This window comes from Sarcophilus harrisii, chromosome 2 (assembly GCF_902635505.1).
Source record: "Sarcophilus harrisii chromosome 2, mSarHar1.11, whole genome shotgun sequence".
In the NCBI taxonomy this organism is placed as follows: Eukaryota; Metazoa; Chordata; class Mammalia; order Dasyuromorphia; family Dasyuridae; genus Sarcophilus; species Sarcophilus harrisii.
This window is the reverse complement of record NC_045427.1, coordinates 447920889-447933426: the sequence shown is the minus strand read 5'-3', so window position 1 is coordinate 447933426 and position 12538 is coordinate 447920889. Positions and strand designations below refer to the sequence as shown.

The window sequence follows — 12538 nt, the reverse complement described above, 5'->3', positions numbered from 1 at the left end:
CATATCAGGAAACCAATACACATAAAAACTGCAAAAATAGCTCACTCAAATGAAACTGGATATTGTATCCCTCCTGTCTCTGTGAAGCCTGGGGAATATGTCTATAGACCATTGCATATACTGTCAAACTCAGTTGATGTGTTAATTTTACAAAGCTCAATTTTTACTCACTATATTTTTTTTGGTGAGGCATGTGACTTGCCTCACCAAAGTTAAGTGGCTGGCCCAGGGTCACACAGCTAGTATTAAGCATCTGAAGCCACATTTGATCTCAGATCCTGCTGACTCCAGGGCCAGTGCTGTATCCAGTGTATCATCTAACTGTCCCTTTTTACACATTTAAAAAAAAGCAGGCTTTAAAAAATTCTGAATCTAAATGAACACACAAAAACAAATAGGCCTATCCATATGCACAGGAAAACCCAAAGAGAATTTATGTGAAATCACGAATTTCCAATTCACGTTGTTTGCTTTAAGGGAAAAAAGTTATATAACAAATTCTACTTTACCTTCAAAACTGCTTTTCTGTGCTCCCTTCCTAACTTCCTTCTGTTCATTTAAAAAATGTTTTGTATCAATATTGTTAAGCCCCCTTTTCTCCCTATATATTCCCCCAATTAAAAACCAATTTAAAAAACCAAAAATTTACATTATAAATATAGTCGAATAAAATGAATCCCTACAATGACCATGTTTTAAAATGTATGTCTCTTTCTGAATTCTGTATCTATCACCTTTCTGTTGAGAGATGGGTAACATGCTTTATCTTAGCAACTCTGGAGGCATAGTTGGCCAATATTTTGAACAGAGTTCTTAAGTCTTTCAATATAGTTTTTCTCTTCAATGTAATTTGTCCTTTTATAAATTATTATCTCTGTTCACTTTACTCTGCATCAGTTCATAATAACCAAAGTTCTCTTAAAAACATCTTTCACTCTTTCAGTGGAATAATATTCTATTAAATTCACAATTTGTTAGATAATTATCTGAGGCAATCTCCTTGTTTTTCTTTTTTCTTCTAACTCCCTCTGCCCTTTTCAGGATCTAAAAATTAATTTTGTTAAAAGCTATAGCCTTCCTGGTATTATTCTCATTTTTACCTGCCCCCTATCTCTCCCATCCTAGTTTATCTTTTGATGTATTTCTACATCAAACTGTGTATATTTAACTTTCTTTTGCTCATTTCAGATAAGAGTTAGGTTATTTTAATGCCTATTGCCCCCACCCCTTCCTCTATGTGTGCTTTTCTTACCTACCACAATTATGTGAAATTTCAAGTTCCACCCACGTCTTCCTCCTTTCTATACTAGTGTATTCCTCCTTTTGCCCCCACTTCTCTTTCCTTGATTCAGACCTTCAGAACAAAAGCAATCCACCTCTTAGGTCCTTTTTTTCTTATTTAACTTTCTCATTACCCTTTGAAAATATTAAATCTCTGAATGAATGTCGTTCTTTATTAGAATGTTTCCACTATATCATCAATCTTTTCCAATTGCTCAAATAAATTTACTTTCTAGATTTTTCTTGACTCTTGTGTTTATATTTTAAAATTCCTACTCAGCTCTAATCTTTTCATCAGAAAAGATTGAAAAGTCCTTTATTCCAATAAAAAATCCTTTTTCCCTCCATAGAATTATCCACAGCTTTGCAAAATGTTATTCTTGGTTGTAAGCCTATATCTTTTGCCTTTTGGAATAGTGTATTCCAAGACAGTGCTCACTTCAGCAGCATATACTAAAATTGGAATGATACAGAGTTTAGCATGGCCCCTATGCAAGGATGATGTTCAAATTTTTAGTGTTCCGTATTTTTTGGCACTAGGCAGTACAGGGAATAGAGCACAAGGCCTGGAGTCAAGAAGACTCATCTTCATGAATTCAAACATGGCCTCAGACTTTTCCTAGCTATATGACCACAGGCAAGTTATTTAACCCTTTTTGCTTCCATTTCTTCATCTGTAAAATGAGCTGGAGAAGGAAATGGCAAACTACTCCTTTGCCAAGAAAACCCCACATGGAATCATGAAGAGTTGAATATCACTGAAAACAATAACTACAACAAAATTCCAAAATTTCTGTTTTATAATAATAACTTCTAAATCTTTTGATAGTTTAACTCTGGATTTCTTGGAACTTAAGCTGCAGCTTTCTGCATACTTATAGTATCTTTTCTTTCTTTGATATGGAAGTTCTAGATTTTAACTATATTTATTGGATTTTATAGCATTTCTTTCAGGAAGTAAATATATTCTATTTATTTTTACTTTACTCTCTGGTTCTAACTGATCTGAAACACTTGATTTATTATTTCTTGAAATATGGTATTCAGGGTTTTTTAAATCATGATTTTCAGTAATATGAATAATTCTTGAACTATTTCTTCTTGACCTCTTTTCCAAATCAGATCTTTTGAGATCTTAATTTTCTTCTTTTTTGAAATTAAAAATTTTATTCTAATATTTCTTGCTTTCTCATAGAATCATTGCATTCTGATTGGTCTATTCTAATTTTCAGGAAATCTACTTAGATAAGGATTATCACTTTTCCTTCTGATATATTTATTCTCCTTCCAGTTCTTTCCTCCAGAATTTTTCATTGTTCATCTCTTTCTTCATTTCTTCTAGGAACTCATATAGTCCTTGTAGATAATCTTTTCAGCTTTTCTTTACATTATCATGGAGTTATTCTCTCCTTCTTTAGGGGGACTCTATATCTACAGTTTAAAAATTGGCTGACATTTTCTTTAACTCATCACTACAACTTTAGTTCTTGAATTGACTCCCTGTGCCCATATCAGACCGTGGCCCCTCCTGTACTTTGGGGTGGGGTGGTGAATCTCACTTATTCTCACCCTAGATCATCTACCTGGGTTCCTGTGTTAACACTTCCTAAGGTGAGCCTCACCCCCGTGTCCAGTCTTTGAGATTCAGAATAACAGGGATTTTGGGATACATGAATTGTGTTTTTCTGAGTCTTGCCATGCTAAACTGATTGCTTTTGCTTCCCTAGGCTTTCAAGCTTTCCACCTTGAGGCTTTCTCAGAGGAGCCCTTTTCTCTTGCTACCTCTATACACAGATATTTACATATTGCCCATGTTTCAGACCCATTGGTAATCACACAAGGAGGCTGCTGACTTATTTGTCCATACTGGTTAGAGCTGTCATTATTGGAGGCCTCTTTTCCTATTGCCCCTGGGCTTCTTGTTGGCCTTTTGTGCAATTCTGGGAGGGTGGCAATGGAGAAACAAGTCATCTTAGTTACTCATTGGATTTCTTGATTATTACTTGGTCTGGAACAAATTCAAAGTTTTTGATGGAATAAATGTGTGAGAAGTAGAACTAGTTCCATTCAGACAGCCATCTTGTCTAAAAAGCTTCTGGCTTTATTTTTTTGTTTCAAGATGGCTGTCTGGGAAGAAGAGAACAAAGATATTTGGAAATCAAGGTGATATTAAAAAGTAAAGCTATTTTAAAAGTTAAATATCTTTTCAATGACTATTTTATCCCCTCTTTCATTTGTTCTGTGCATTGATGAATGAGTCTTGGAGAAAAGTTTCAATCATGGTTCAATGCTCCAGTCTCAGTGATATCCATGAAGGCAAATTTTCTGCATTGTATTATAATTTACATGTCATCTTGTTTATTACGCACACTTTGTGCATTTGTATATTGTTATCTGAGGGGTGCTCTTGAGTTTTATTTCTGACTTGCTTCTCAGATGTTATCTCTCATGAATTATTGTTACAATCTCTTCTGTTCTTCTTCCTGTGATGGCATCTTCCTGTGCATACTGCTTTCTTGATTAGGCTCACAAGACTCTAGGCAAATATGTTTTTATTGGTCAAATAAAAGATTTTGTGCAAGGACAAATATGCCCTTTTTATAAAGGCAAATGTATCTTGTTAGATGTATTTTGTCCCTTGCATAACCCATAGACTCAAGAACTCATATTTTTTTTTATTTTAAACTATGGCCCAGAAATACAAATCCTATTAACAGACACCATCTTCTTAACCAGCTGAACACATCTCAAATTTAATTTTTTCTTTTGATTTCCCCTCCTTTTGTTTGGCAGTATGATAAAAATACTACCTGTTAACATAAGGTCTTCAATTTTGGGGCAGGACTATAATCCTTAGCAATGCTTTGTATATTCCTTTTGGTAGTATCACTTGCCCCAATATGAAACACCAGAATTAAGAAGTAACATCCATTAGATTTGACAGTTCTCAGGATGCTTTCCATCACCTACTGAATACATGTTCCTGGAAGACAGCAGTTGCCTGAGTTTTTTCAGATAATTAAATAGTTGCCTAGGTACCCCTCAGCAGGAAATCAGCAAACCACTACTCTTCTCTTCTTCCTTTGCCCAGGACAGGCAACTAATGGTGTTTTGGAAGTATACCATCATTTCTGGGAGTACACGAAATTGCTTCCTCCAGAATTTGTCCAGCTCTCCTACTCTATAAGAAAAGCCTTATACCTCTTACATAGTACCCAACATTCAATGGCTCTTCCCTCCTTTTCTTGTATTACACTTTTCTACTTTCACTCTCCTAACCATAAGTGAAGAATCCCCCCTCTCTTCACATTTTTCTTCTCTTTATCTCTTCAGATAGCTCTTCTTCTTTCATAAAACTAATAACCTGGAGAGGAAAAAAGTATCCCTCCAGACCTTTAATATTCTCATCTAAAATGGAGATTATCTTGCACCTTGTTCATGTGTTCTGTCAGAACTTTGTGCTGGCAAAAGTATAAGCATAATACATTCTCTGCAGGCCATTGAAAAATTCTTCATCCTCTCTTGATGGATCCTTTGTCTTCTTTTTCTTCTTCTCTCTCTCTCTCTCTCTTTTTTTTTTTTTTTTTTGGTTTCTTGGCTTACTTGTGATTAAATATAATTGCAAGTTGTTTATTTTTGAGAATGAAAATTAGGAATATAAATGAGACCCCGTCTAATTCAATTTAATAGACATATATTAAGCACCTAATATATGTTAGTATTCAGTGCTTGGTGCTGGATAAAGACAAAAATGAAATTGGTCTTCAGGGAATGTACATTGTACTGGAGGAAATAACATGTAAATGGATAAGTAAGATAATTTAAGGAGGAAAAGAAAACAAAGGAAAAGAGATCAGGAACACCAGACAACCAAGTCTAAAAGGAAGTTAAAGATTCTAAAAAGTAGGGCTGAGGAGGAAATGCATTCCAGATGTGGGGAACAGTCTGTTCAAATACATGGAGGTAGAAGATGGAACACTGAGTGCAGGGAAGATCAAGTAGATCAGGTGGGTTGGAACACAGAGTGCCTGACAGAGAGTAAATAAATCTGGAAAGAGTTAGATTGGGAAGGACTTTAAATTCTAGGACGAGCAGTTTGCATTTTATCCTAAGTGAATTAGAGAATTCTTGAAGCCTCCTGAGCAGGGGAAGAACATAAGCAGACCTTTATTTTATTTTTAGGGAGGCAATCAGGCAAAATTAAGTGACTTGCTCAAGGGTCACACAGCTAGTAAATGCCTAAGGCTGGATTTGAACTCAGATCCTTTTTTGACTCCAACTGTGGGACTCCACTGTACCATCTAGTTACTCCAGATCAATACTTTGCAAAGATTATTATGGTGCTTATGTGGAGGAGAGACTAGAATCAAAAGTTCATAGAGTTACAGCTAAAAGGCACATTTGAGGTCTTCATTACAATTTTTTTTATACTGTTGATGTTTTCTTTGTTTGACTTATCTCACCGACATTAGTTTTTGACTTGGCCTTCTGTGCCAGGAAAGCCCTGTCCCTTGCTATGCTTTGGATTACAGTGGGAAACTGAGGCTTAGAGAGGGTAACAGCCTGCCCAACATCACCCAAGGAGTAAAAATTATATAGCACTTACTATGTGCCAGGGGCTTTTACAATCATTATCTTATTTGATTTTCACAGAATTCTATGAGGTAGATACTATTATTCTCAACATTTTACAGAGTAGGAAACTGGGGCAACTAAAGGCTAACCGGCTTTCCCAAAGCCATATGGCTATTATCTCTGTGACTCCAGACCCAGCACTCTGTCCACTGTACCATTTTTGTTATTGTTGTTGCTGAGTTGTGTCTGACTTTCAGTGATCCCATTCGGAGTTTTATTGGTAAGGATGCTGAAGTATTTTGCCATTTCTTTCCCCAGATCAATTTACAAATGAGAAAACTAAGGCCCTGGAACACACAACTAAGCTGTGTCTGAGGCTGGATTTGAACTCGCTTTCCTGACCACAGGCTTTGTACTCTATGTACTTCATCACCTAATTGCCTCTAAAGTCTCATTAGAGCACGTGAGCTTATGAATTTTGTGTGTTTTAATGTGTTAAATTTCTTTGGTGGAGAAGGAAATAAACAGCTGTCTTATAACTGATATTTACTTTGAGAAATTTTTTCTAATCCCTTTTATAGAAACCCAGGAAATAAGTGATATCTGAGCTTTATTTAAGAGATCTTCCCCAGAACTGCAGATATACAGTTGGGCAATGAGCCACAGAATTCAAGAAAATCCTGTCTCCTCACCTTTTAGGGAGGAGGATACAGCCAGGAATGGGTCCCATTCTTTTTGAGTTCTGAGCTGAGATCTTGTGGGAAATATTCTTCCCCATTGACAGAAATAAAGGTAAGTAATGGAAGGTGAATAGAATAAAAGAATTAGAAGAACTAAATTTTGGACAGAGTTGAGGGTGACAAGGAATGTTAAAGACAACAAGGGTATTTAAAAATTGTATCAGGAATGTGGAAATATGTTTAGAAGAATTGCACATGCTTAATCTATTTTAGATTTCTTGCTGTCAAGGGGAGAGGGAGAAGGAAAGAGAGAGGAAAAAAATTTGGAACACAAGTTTTATAAGGATGGATATTAAAAACAATCTTGCATATATTTTTGGGGGAAAGCTATTATTCTTTTTTAAATAAATAAATAAATAATTGGGGGAGGGTACTTAGAGGGCAGCATTGACTCTGAATTCAAGAGGATCTGCGTGACCTTAAACACTTAACACTGCTTAGCTGTATGATCCTGGGCAAGTCACTTAATCCCAAATGCCTCTCCTTCCCCCCCAAAAAAAGATTATAAACTATCTTTGCATGTATTTGGAAAAATAAAATATTATCTAAAAATTAGCAGGAAAAAAGAAGGTCAAAGAAAGGACAGGACAGCCACTTGGGGTGGATAAAAGAATGATAATAACTAATAACAGAGAAGGCAGAGCAGCACCCTTTTTTCCTTCCTGCTAAGGATAATGAACCTGAGAAAAGAAAATACAGAACAAAATGTGCCCAATATAAGAAAATAATAAGAGAACACCTAGCTGTCTGATGAATTCAAGTTATCTATGCCCGTTGAACTTCATTTCCAAGAGCTAAAAGAACTGGAAAATAAAATTGTGGAACCACTATCAGGGATATTTGAAAGATCATCATAATAATAGAAATGGAAATTAAAACAACAACAAAAAGAAACTTAACTCTAAGTCTTTATGGTGATCAAGCTCTGCCCTAGAGAAGAGTTGAGAAAATGTGCCATCTCCTCTTCTTGAGGGTGGTTCAGGTGTGAAATATTTAATATACTATGAGATAGTTAATGTGGTTATTAGTCCTTCTAAGCTACTTTTTATCCTCTTTCTTTCTTACAAAGAATGACTCAGTGGGCAGAGGAAGGATATATTCAGAAGTAATATGTTAACAAAGAATTTTAAAAATAAGGAAAGAAAAGAAAAGCATGAACTAATTTTTTTTTAAATCATGGAAAGCAAGAGAGGTATTACAGAACTGAAATAGAACATTTTTTTCTCCTCATTTTCAAAATAGGAAAGAACATAGTCTTCAGTGAACTTGATGTTGATTCCTGAGAAAACTGAACTAGATGGGCTAGAGAAATGCTATTTGTTCCAACTTTTAATTTCTTTTTTTGAGACTCTGTGATCCTTGAAAAATGGTAAGCAATGAAGAAAAACCTCCTGAGATATTCCATCCCATTTTTGGTTAGCCCTAATTATTAGGAAGCCTAAAATATTGGTTGTTTGGCAGATGGAGCACTGGACCTAAAGTCACAATAACTTGAATTCAAATCCAGCCTTAGACACTTACTGACTGAGTCCCCCTGGGCAAGTGATATAATAGTTGTCTGCTTCAATTTTTTCAACTGTTAAATGAGGTTAATGATAATAGCACCTACATTCCAGGGTTGTTGGTGAGGATCAAATGAAATATTTGTAAGGCACTTAACACAGTATCTGGCAATAGATGCTTAATAAATGCTTATTCCTTCCTTCTTCTTGCCTCTTTTTTCTGCTTTCTATAGTCAAGATGAATAAGTCTAATCTTTCATTCATGTGTCAAATAATTTTTTTTGCTTTTATTTTATTTTATTTTTTTAATTTTAATAGCCTTTTATTTACAGGTTATATGTATGGGTAATTTACAGCACTGACAATTGCCAAACCTCTTGTTCCAATTTTTCCCCTCCTTCCCCCCACCCCCTCCCCCAGATGGCAGGATGACCAGTAGATATTAAATATATTAAAATATAAATTAGATCATGTGTCAAATAATTAAGAGATCCATTATAATCCCCCCTAAATTATATATTCTCTAGGCTACATAATTTTTTATGTTTTAAGAGTATATGATGATATTCTAGAACCAAAGTGTAAAAATATTGTATAAGTAGAGGATAAAATAGAAATTGAAATAATCCACCAATCATCTCCTGAAAAAAATTTCAAAATGAAAACCCTTGGGAATCCTATAACCAAATTCCAGAGTTCCCAGGTCAAGGAGGAAATACTTTAACCAACCAAAAAGAAACAATTAAAATATCATGGAACCACAGTCAGGTTAACACAAGATTTAATACTTTATACATTAAAAAAAATCAGAAGTTTGAAATATGATATTCTTCTGAAGGGTAAAAGAGCTGGAATTACAACCAAAAAAATCACCTATCTAGCAAAACTGAATATTATCTTTCAAGGGAAAAAAATGGATATTCTATGAAATAGTGGACTTTCAAGAATTCCTGATGAAAATATCAGAGCCAAATAGAAAATCTGGCTTTCAAATACAAGATGCAAAAGAGGCATAAAGATATAAACAGAAAAGAGAAATCATAAAGGATTCAATAAGGTTAAGCTGTTTATATTCCTACATGAGAAAACAATCCTTGTAACTCCTAAAAACTTTCTCATTATTAGTGCAATTAAAAGGAGTAGACAGAGACAGAGAATATAAGTGGGAGTTGAAAATTATGGGATGACTATCTAAAAATAAAATTAAGGAGTGAGAAAAAAAGAAATTCACTGGGAAAGGGAGAAAGAATGAGGTAAATTATCTGACAGAAAAGAGGCATGAAAGAGCTTTTATAGTTGAGTAAAAGATGGGAGAGGTGGGGGAAACATGTGAACCTTGTTCTCATTGGAATAACCCTCAAAGAATTAGAAATTTAAAAAAAAAAAAAAAGGAATTCCTTCAAAGACAGAATAACACACGCAACTTAGTTGGATATAGGAATCTATCTTACTCTACCGGAAAGTTAGGAAGGGAAAGGGACAAGAGAAGGAGTGGGGCTGATAGATGGGAGGTGGATTAGGGTAAAAATCAGAAATGAAACACTTTTAAGAATGCAGGAGAGAGTAGGATAAAGAAGGGAGAAATAGGATGGAAGGAAATGCATGGTTAATAATCATATTTTTTTTTACAAATTTCTTTGATAAAGACCTCATTTATCAAATATATGAAGAACTAAGTTAAATTTGTAGAAATACGAACCATTCCTCAACTGATAATTGATCAAAGGATCTAAATAAGCACTTTTCATATGAAGTCAAAGCTATCTACAATCATAAAAAAATGCTGTAAATCACTATTGATTAGAGAAATGTAAATTAAAATAACTCTGAGCTACCACCCCACACCTATCAGATTGGGCATTATAACAGAAAGGAAAATGATACATGTTGAAAGGGATGTAGGAAAGTTGAAATACTAATGCACTATTGGCAAATTGTCATACTAATTCAACTATTCTGTACAGCAATTTGGAATTATACCCAAGGGGCTATAAAATCATGCCTTCCTTTTGACCAAGCAATACTACTACTAGATCTATATTCCAAAAAGATAAAAAAACAAACAGGAAAAGGACCTATAAGTACAAAAATATTTATAGCAGTTCTTCTAGTGTTGGCAAGGAATAGGAAAGTGAGAGGATGTCCATCAAGTGGGGAATGGCTGAATAAGTGGTTGAATAGATGATTGTGAAGGAACACTATTGTGCTGTAAGAAAGACAAGCAGAATGTTCTCAGAAAACTTACACAAACTCATGCAAAATGAAATGAACAGAACTAGGAGACCATTGCAGACAGTAATAGTAATATTGTACAATGATCAGCTGTGAATGAGTTGGCTTTTCTCAGCAGTAGAATAATCTAAGATAGTTCTGAAGGACTGAAGGACTCCACCTCCAGAGAAAAAAGTGATGGAATCTGAATGCACATCAAAACATACTTTTTCTTTATTTTCTTTATTTTTCTTGGGGTTTTTTTGGTCTGTGTTTTCTTTTAAAACCTAACATAAAATATATATTGCAAGACTGAACATGTATAATCTATATCAAATTGCTTGCTTTCTTAGTGAAGAAGGGAAGGTAAGAGGGAGGGAGAGAATTTGGGACTCGAATTTTTTTAATGTTAAAAAGTGTTTTTACTTGTAACTGGGGTGAAATTAAATATTTTTAGAAGTGATCAGGAAGAACCAGTCTAGGTCTTCCACTGGTTTTCAAATGAATACTTATAGCATGTACTTTATTCACTGTCCTGGTCTCCCTCTTTTGGAAACATTTCACTTTGACTATATCCTTCCTAAAATATGATTTCTAGAACTGAAAATAATACTCATGATGTGGTCTGACCAGGGCAGAGGATGACAGCATTATAACTTCCCCTGTTATGGCCTTTCTCTATTTTTGTTCAGTTTTTATATTACCTCTTGTTTCTAGGTCACAGTCATTTCTCAAGGAAAGACTCAAACCTCCACTTTCCCCCCTTCTACTCCTTCCTCCACCACACTCTCCTGTAACCAAGAAAAACAGTTAAGTAAAACCAATTGACATGACAATTAAATAGAGCAATAGAATGTACCTGGAATCCCCCACTACTCTACAAAGAAACACACTTTGTGTTTCATCATCTGTTCTCTTGGATCAGGATTGGTTTTATAATCAGAGTTTAGCTGACTTTCTTTGCTATATGGTTTGTATTGTTGTAGTCATTATAAATAAACATTATATATATATATATATATATATATATATATATATATATGTCTTCCATTATTTTCTTAAATTCTTTTATCTATCAATTCTTATGAATAGGCATAATTATATTTTATTATATTTATACAAATTTAACCATTCTGCATTCAGTGGGCATTTGCATTCATTCTATTTCTATTTTCTAATACTACAAAGAGCTTCTCTGAATATTTTGGCATTCATGGTACATACATAGCACCTCACACACACACTTGATTGTATGAATAGTGTGATTGGTAGGTCAAAGGCTATGAACAATTTAGTGACTTTTCTTACATACTTTAAAATTGGTTTCTGGAGCAGCTGGACCATTCAATTCATTATGACCTCTCTTTAAAAAGACTAAAATTGTATTTATTGCTTTTTCTACCTTATCATACCACTGATATGTTTAGCTTTCATTTTTTTCCATAGAAACTATTGATTGATCATGTATCATTCATCCTCTATTTATGAAGTTAATTTTTTGGATCCATATGAAAAACTCTACATTTATCCCTGTTAAATTACATTTCATTAGATTCAATCCATCATTTGAGCCTGTCAGAAACATTTTTATATCCAGTGGTCTCTATCACCTAATAGGATGGTTTTTTTGCATGTGCAAATCTGACAAGGATGTTTCCATCCATGCCATTAATCAAAATGACAGGACAGAACATGACAGGACAAAAAAACAAATCCCTGGTGTGTTCTACTGAATACATCCTTCCCGATAATATTGACCTATTAATGACTATTCTTGGGTCCAGTCTTTCAGGCTTCTCCAAATCTAGCTAACTCTACTAGCCCACATATCTTCCATCTTTGCCAAATGTGCTCAAATTTAAATATGCTATCATCTTTGTGAGTTCCTTGAGCTATCTTTTGTCTTTTTTTTTCCAATCCTAGTGCTTAGTACAGTGTCTGGAACATTGTAGGCCCTTTAAAAATGCCTATTAGATGACTATGAGTTCTTCCACCCCCATATTCATTTAGTTACCAGTATTGTCACTAGTCTTGTAAACCTGTTTAAAAAAAGGGGGGGGGAACAAAATCAGCCTAATCTGACCTGAAGCCATGTTTTTAACTTGCCCAAAGATGTGTTTTCTTCAAATATTTAGCATATCACCTCTCTGTCAAAAGATGAGTAGCAAACTTGGTCCTCAGTGCTCCAAGATCATGGTTGGTCATTTCATTGCTCAGAATTCATAAATC

The 12538-nt window shown here is 34.6% G+C and overlaps 1 pseudogene; it reads left to right on the top strand.

Annotated features, from left to right (window-relative positions):
* The first annotated feature begins 1714 nt into the window (after nt 1-1714).
* LOC111718511 lies at nt 1715-1812 on the top strand (annotated as a pseudogene).
* Nucleotides 1813-12538: the final 10726 nt, after the last annotated feature.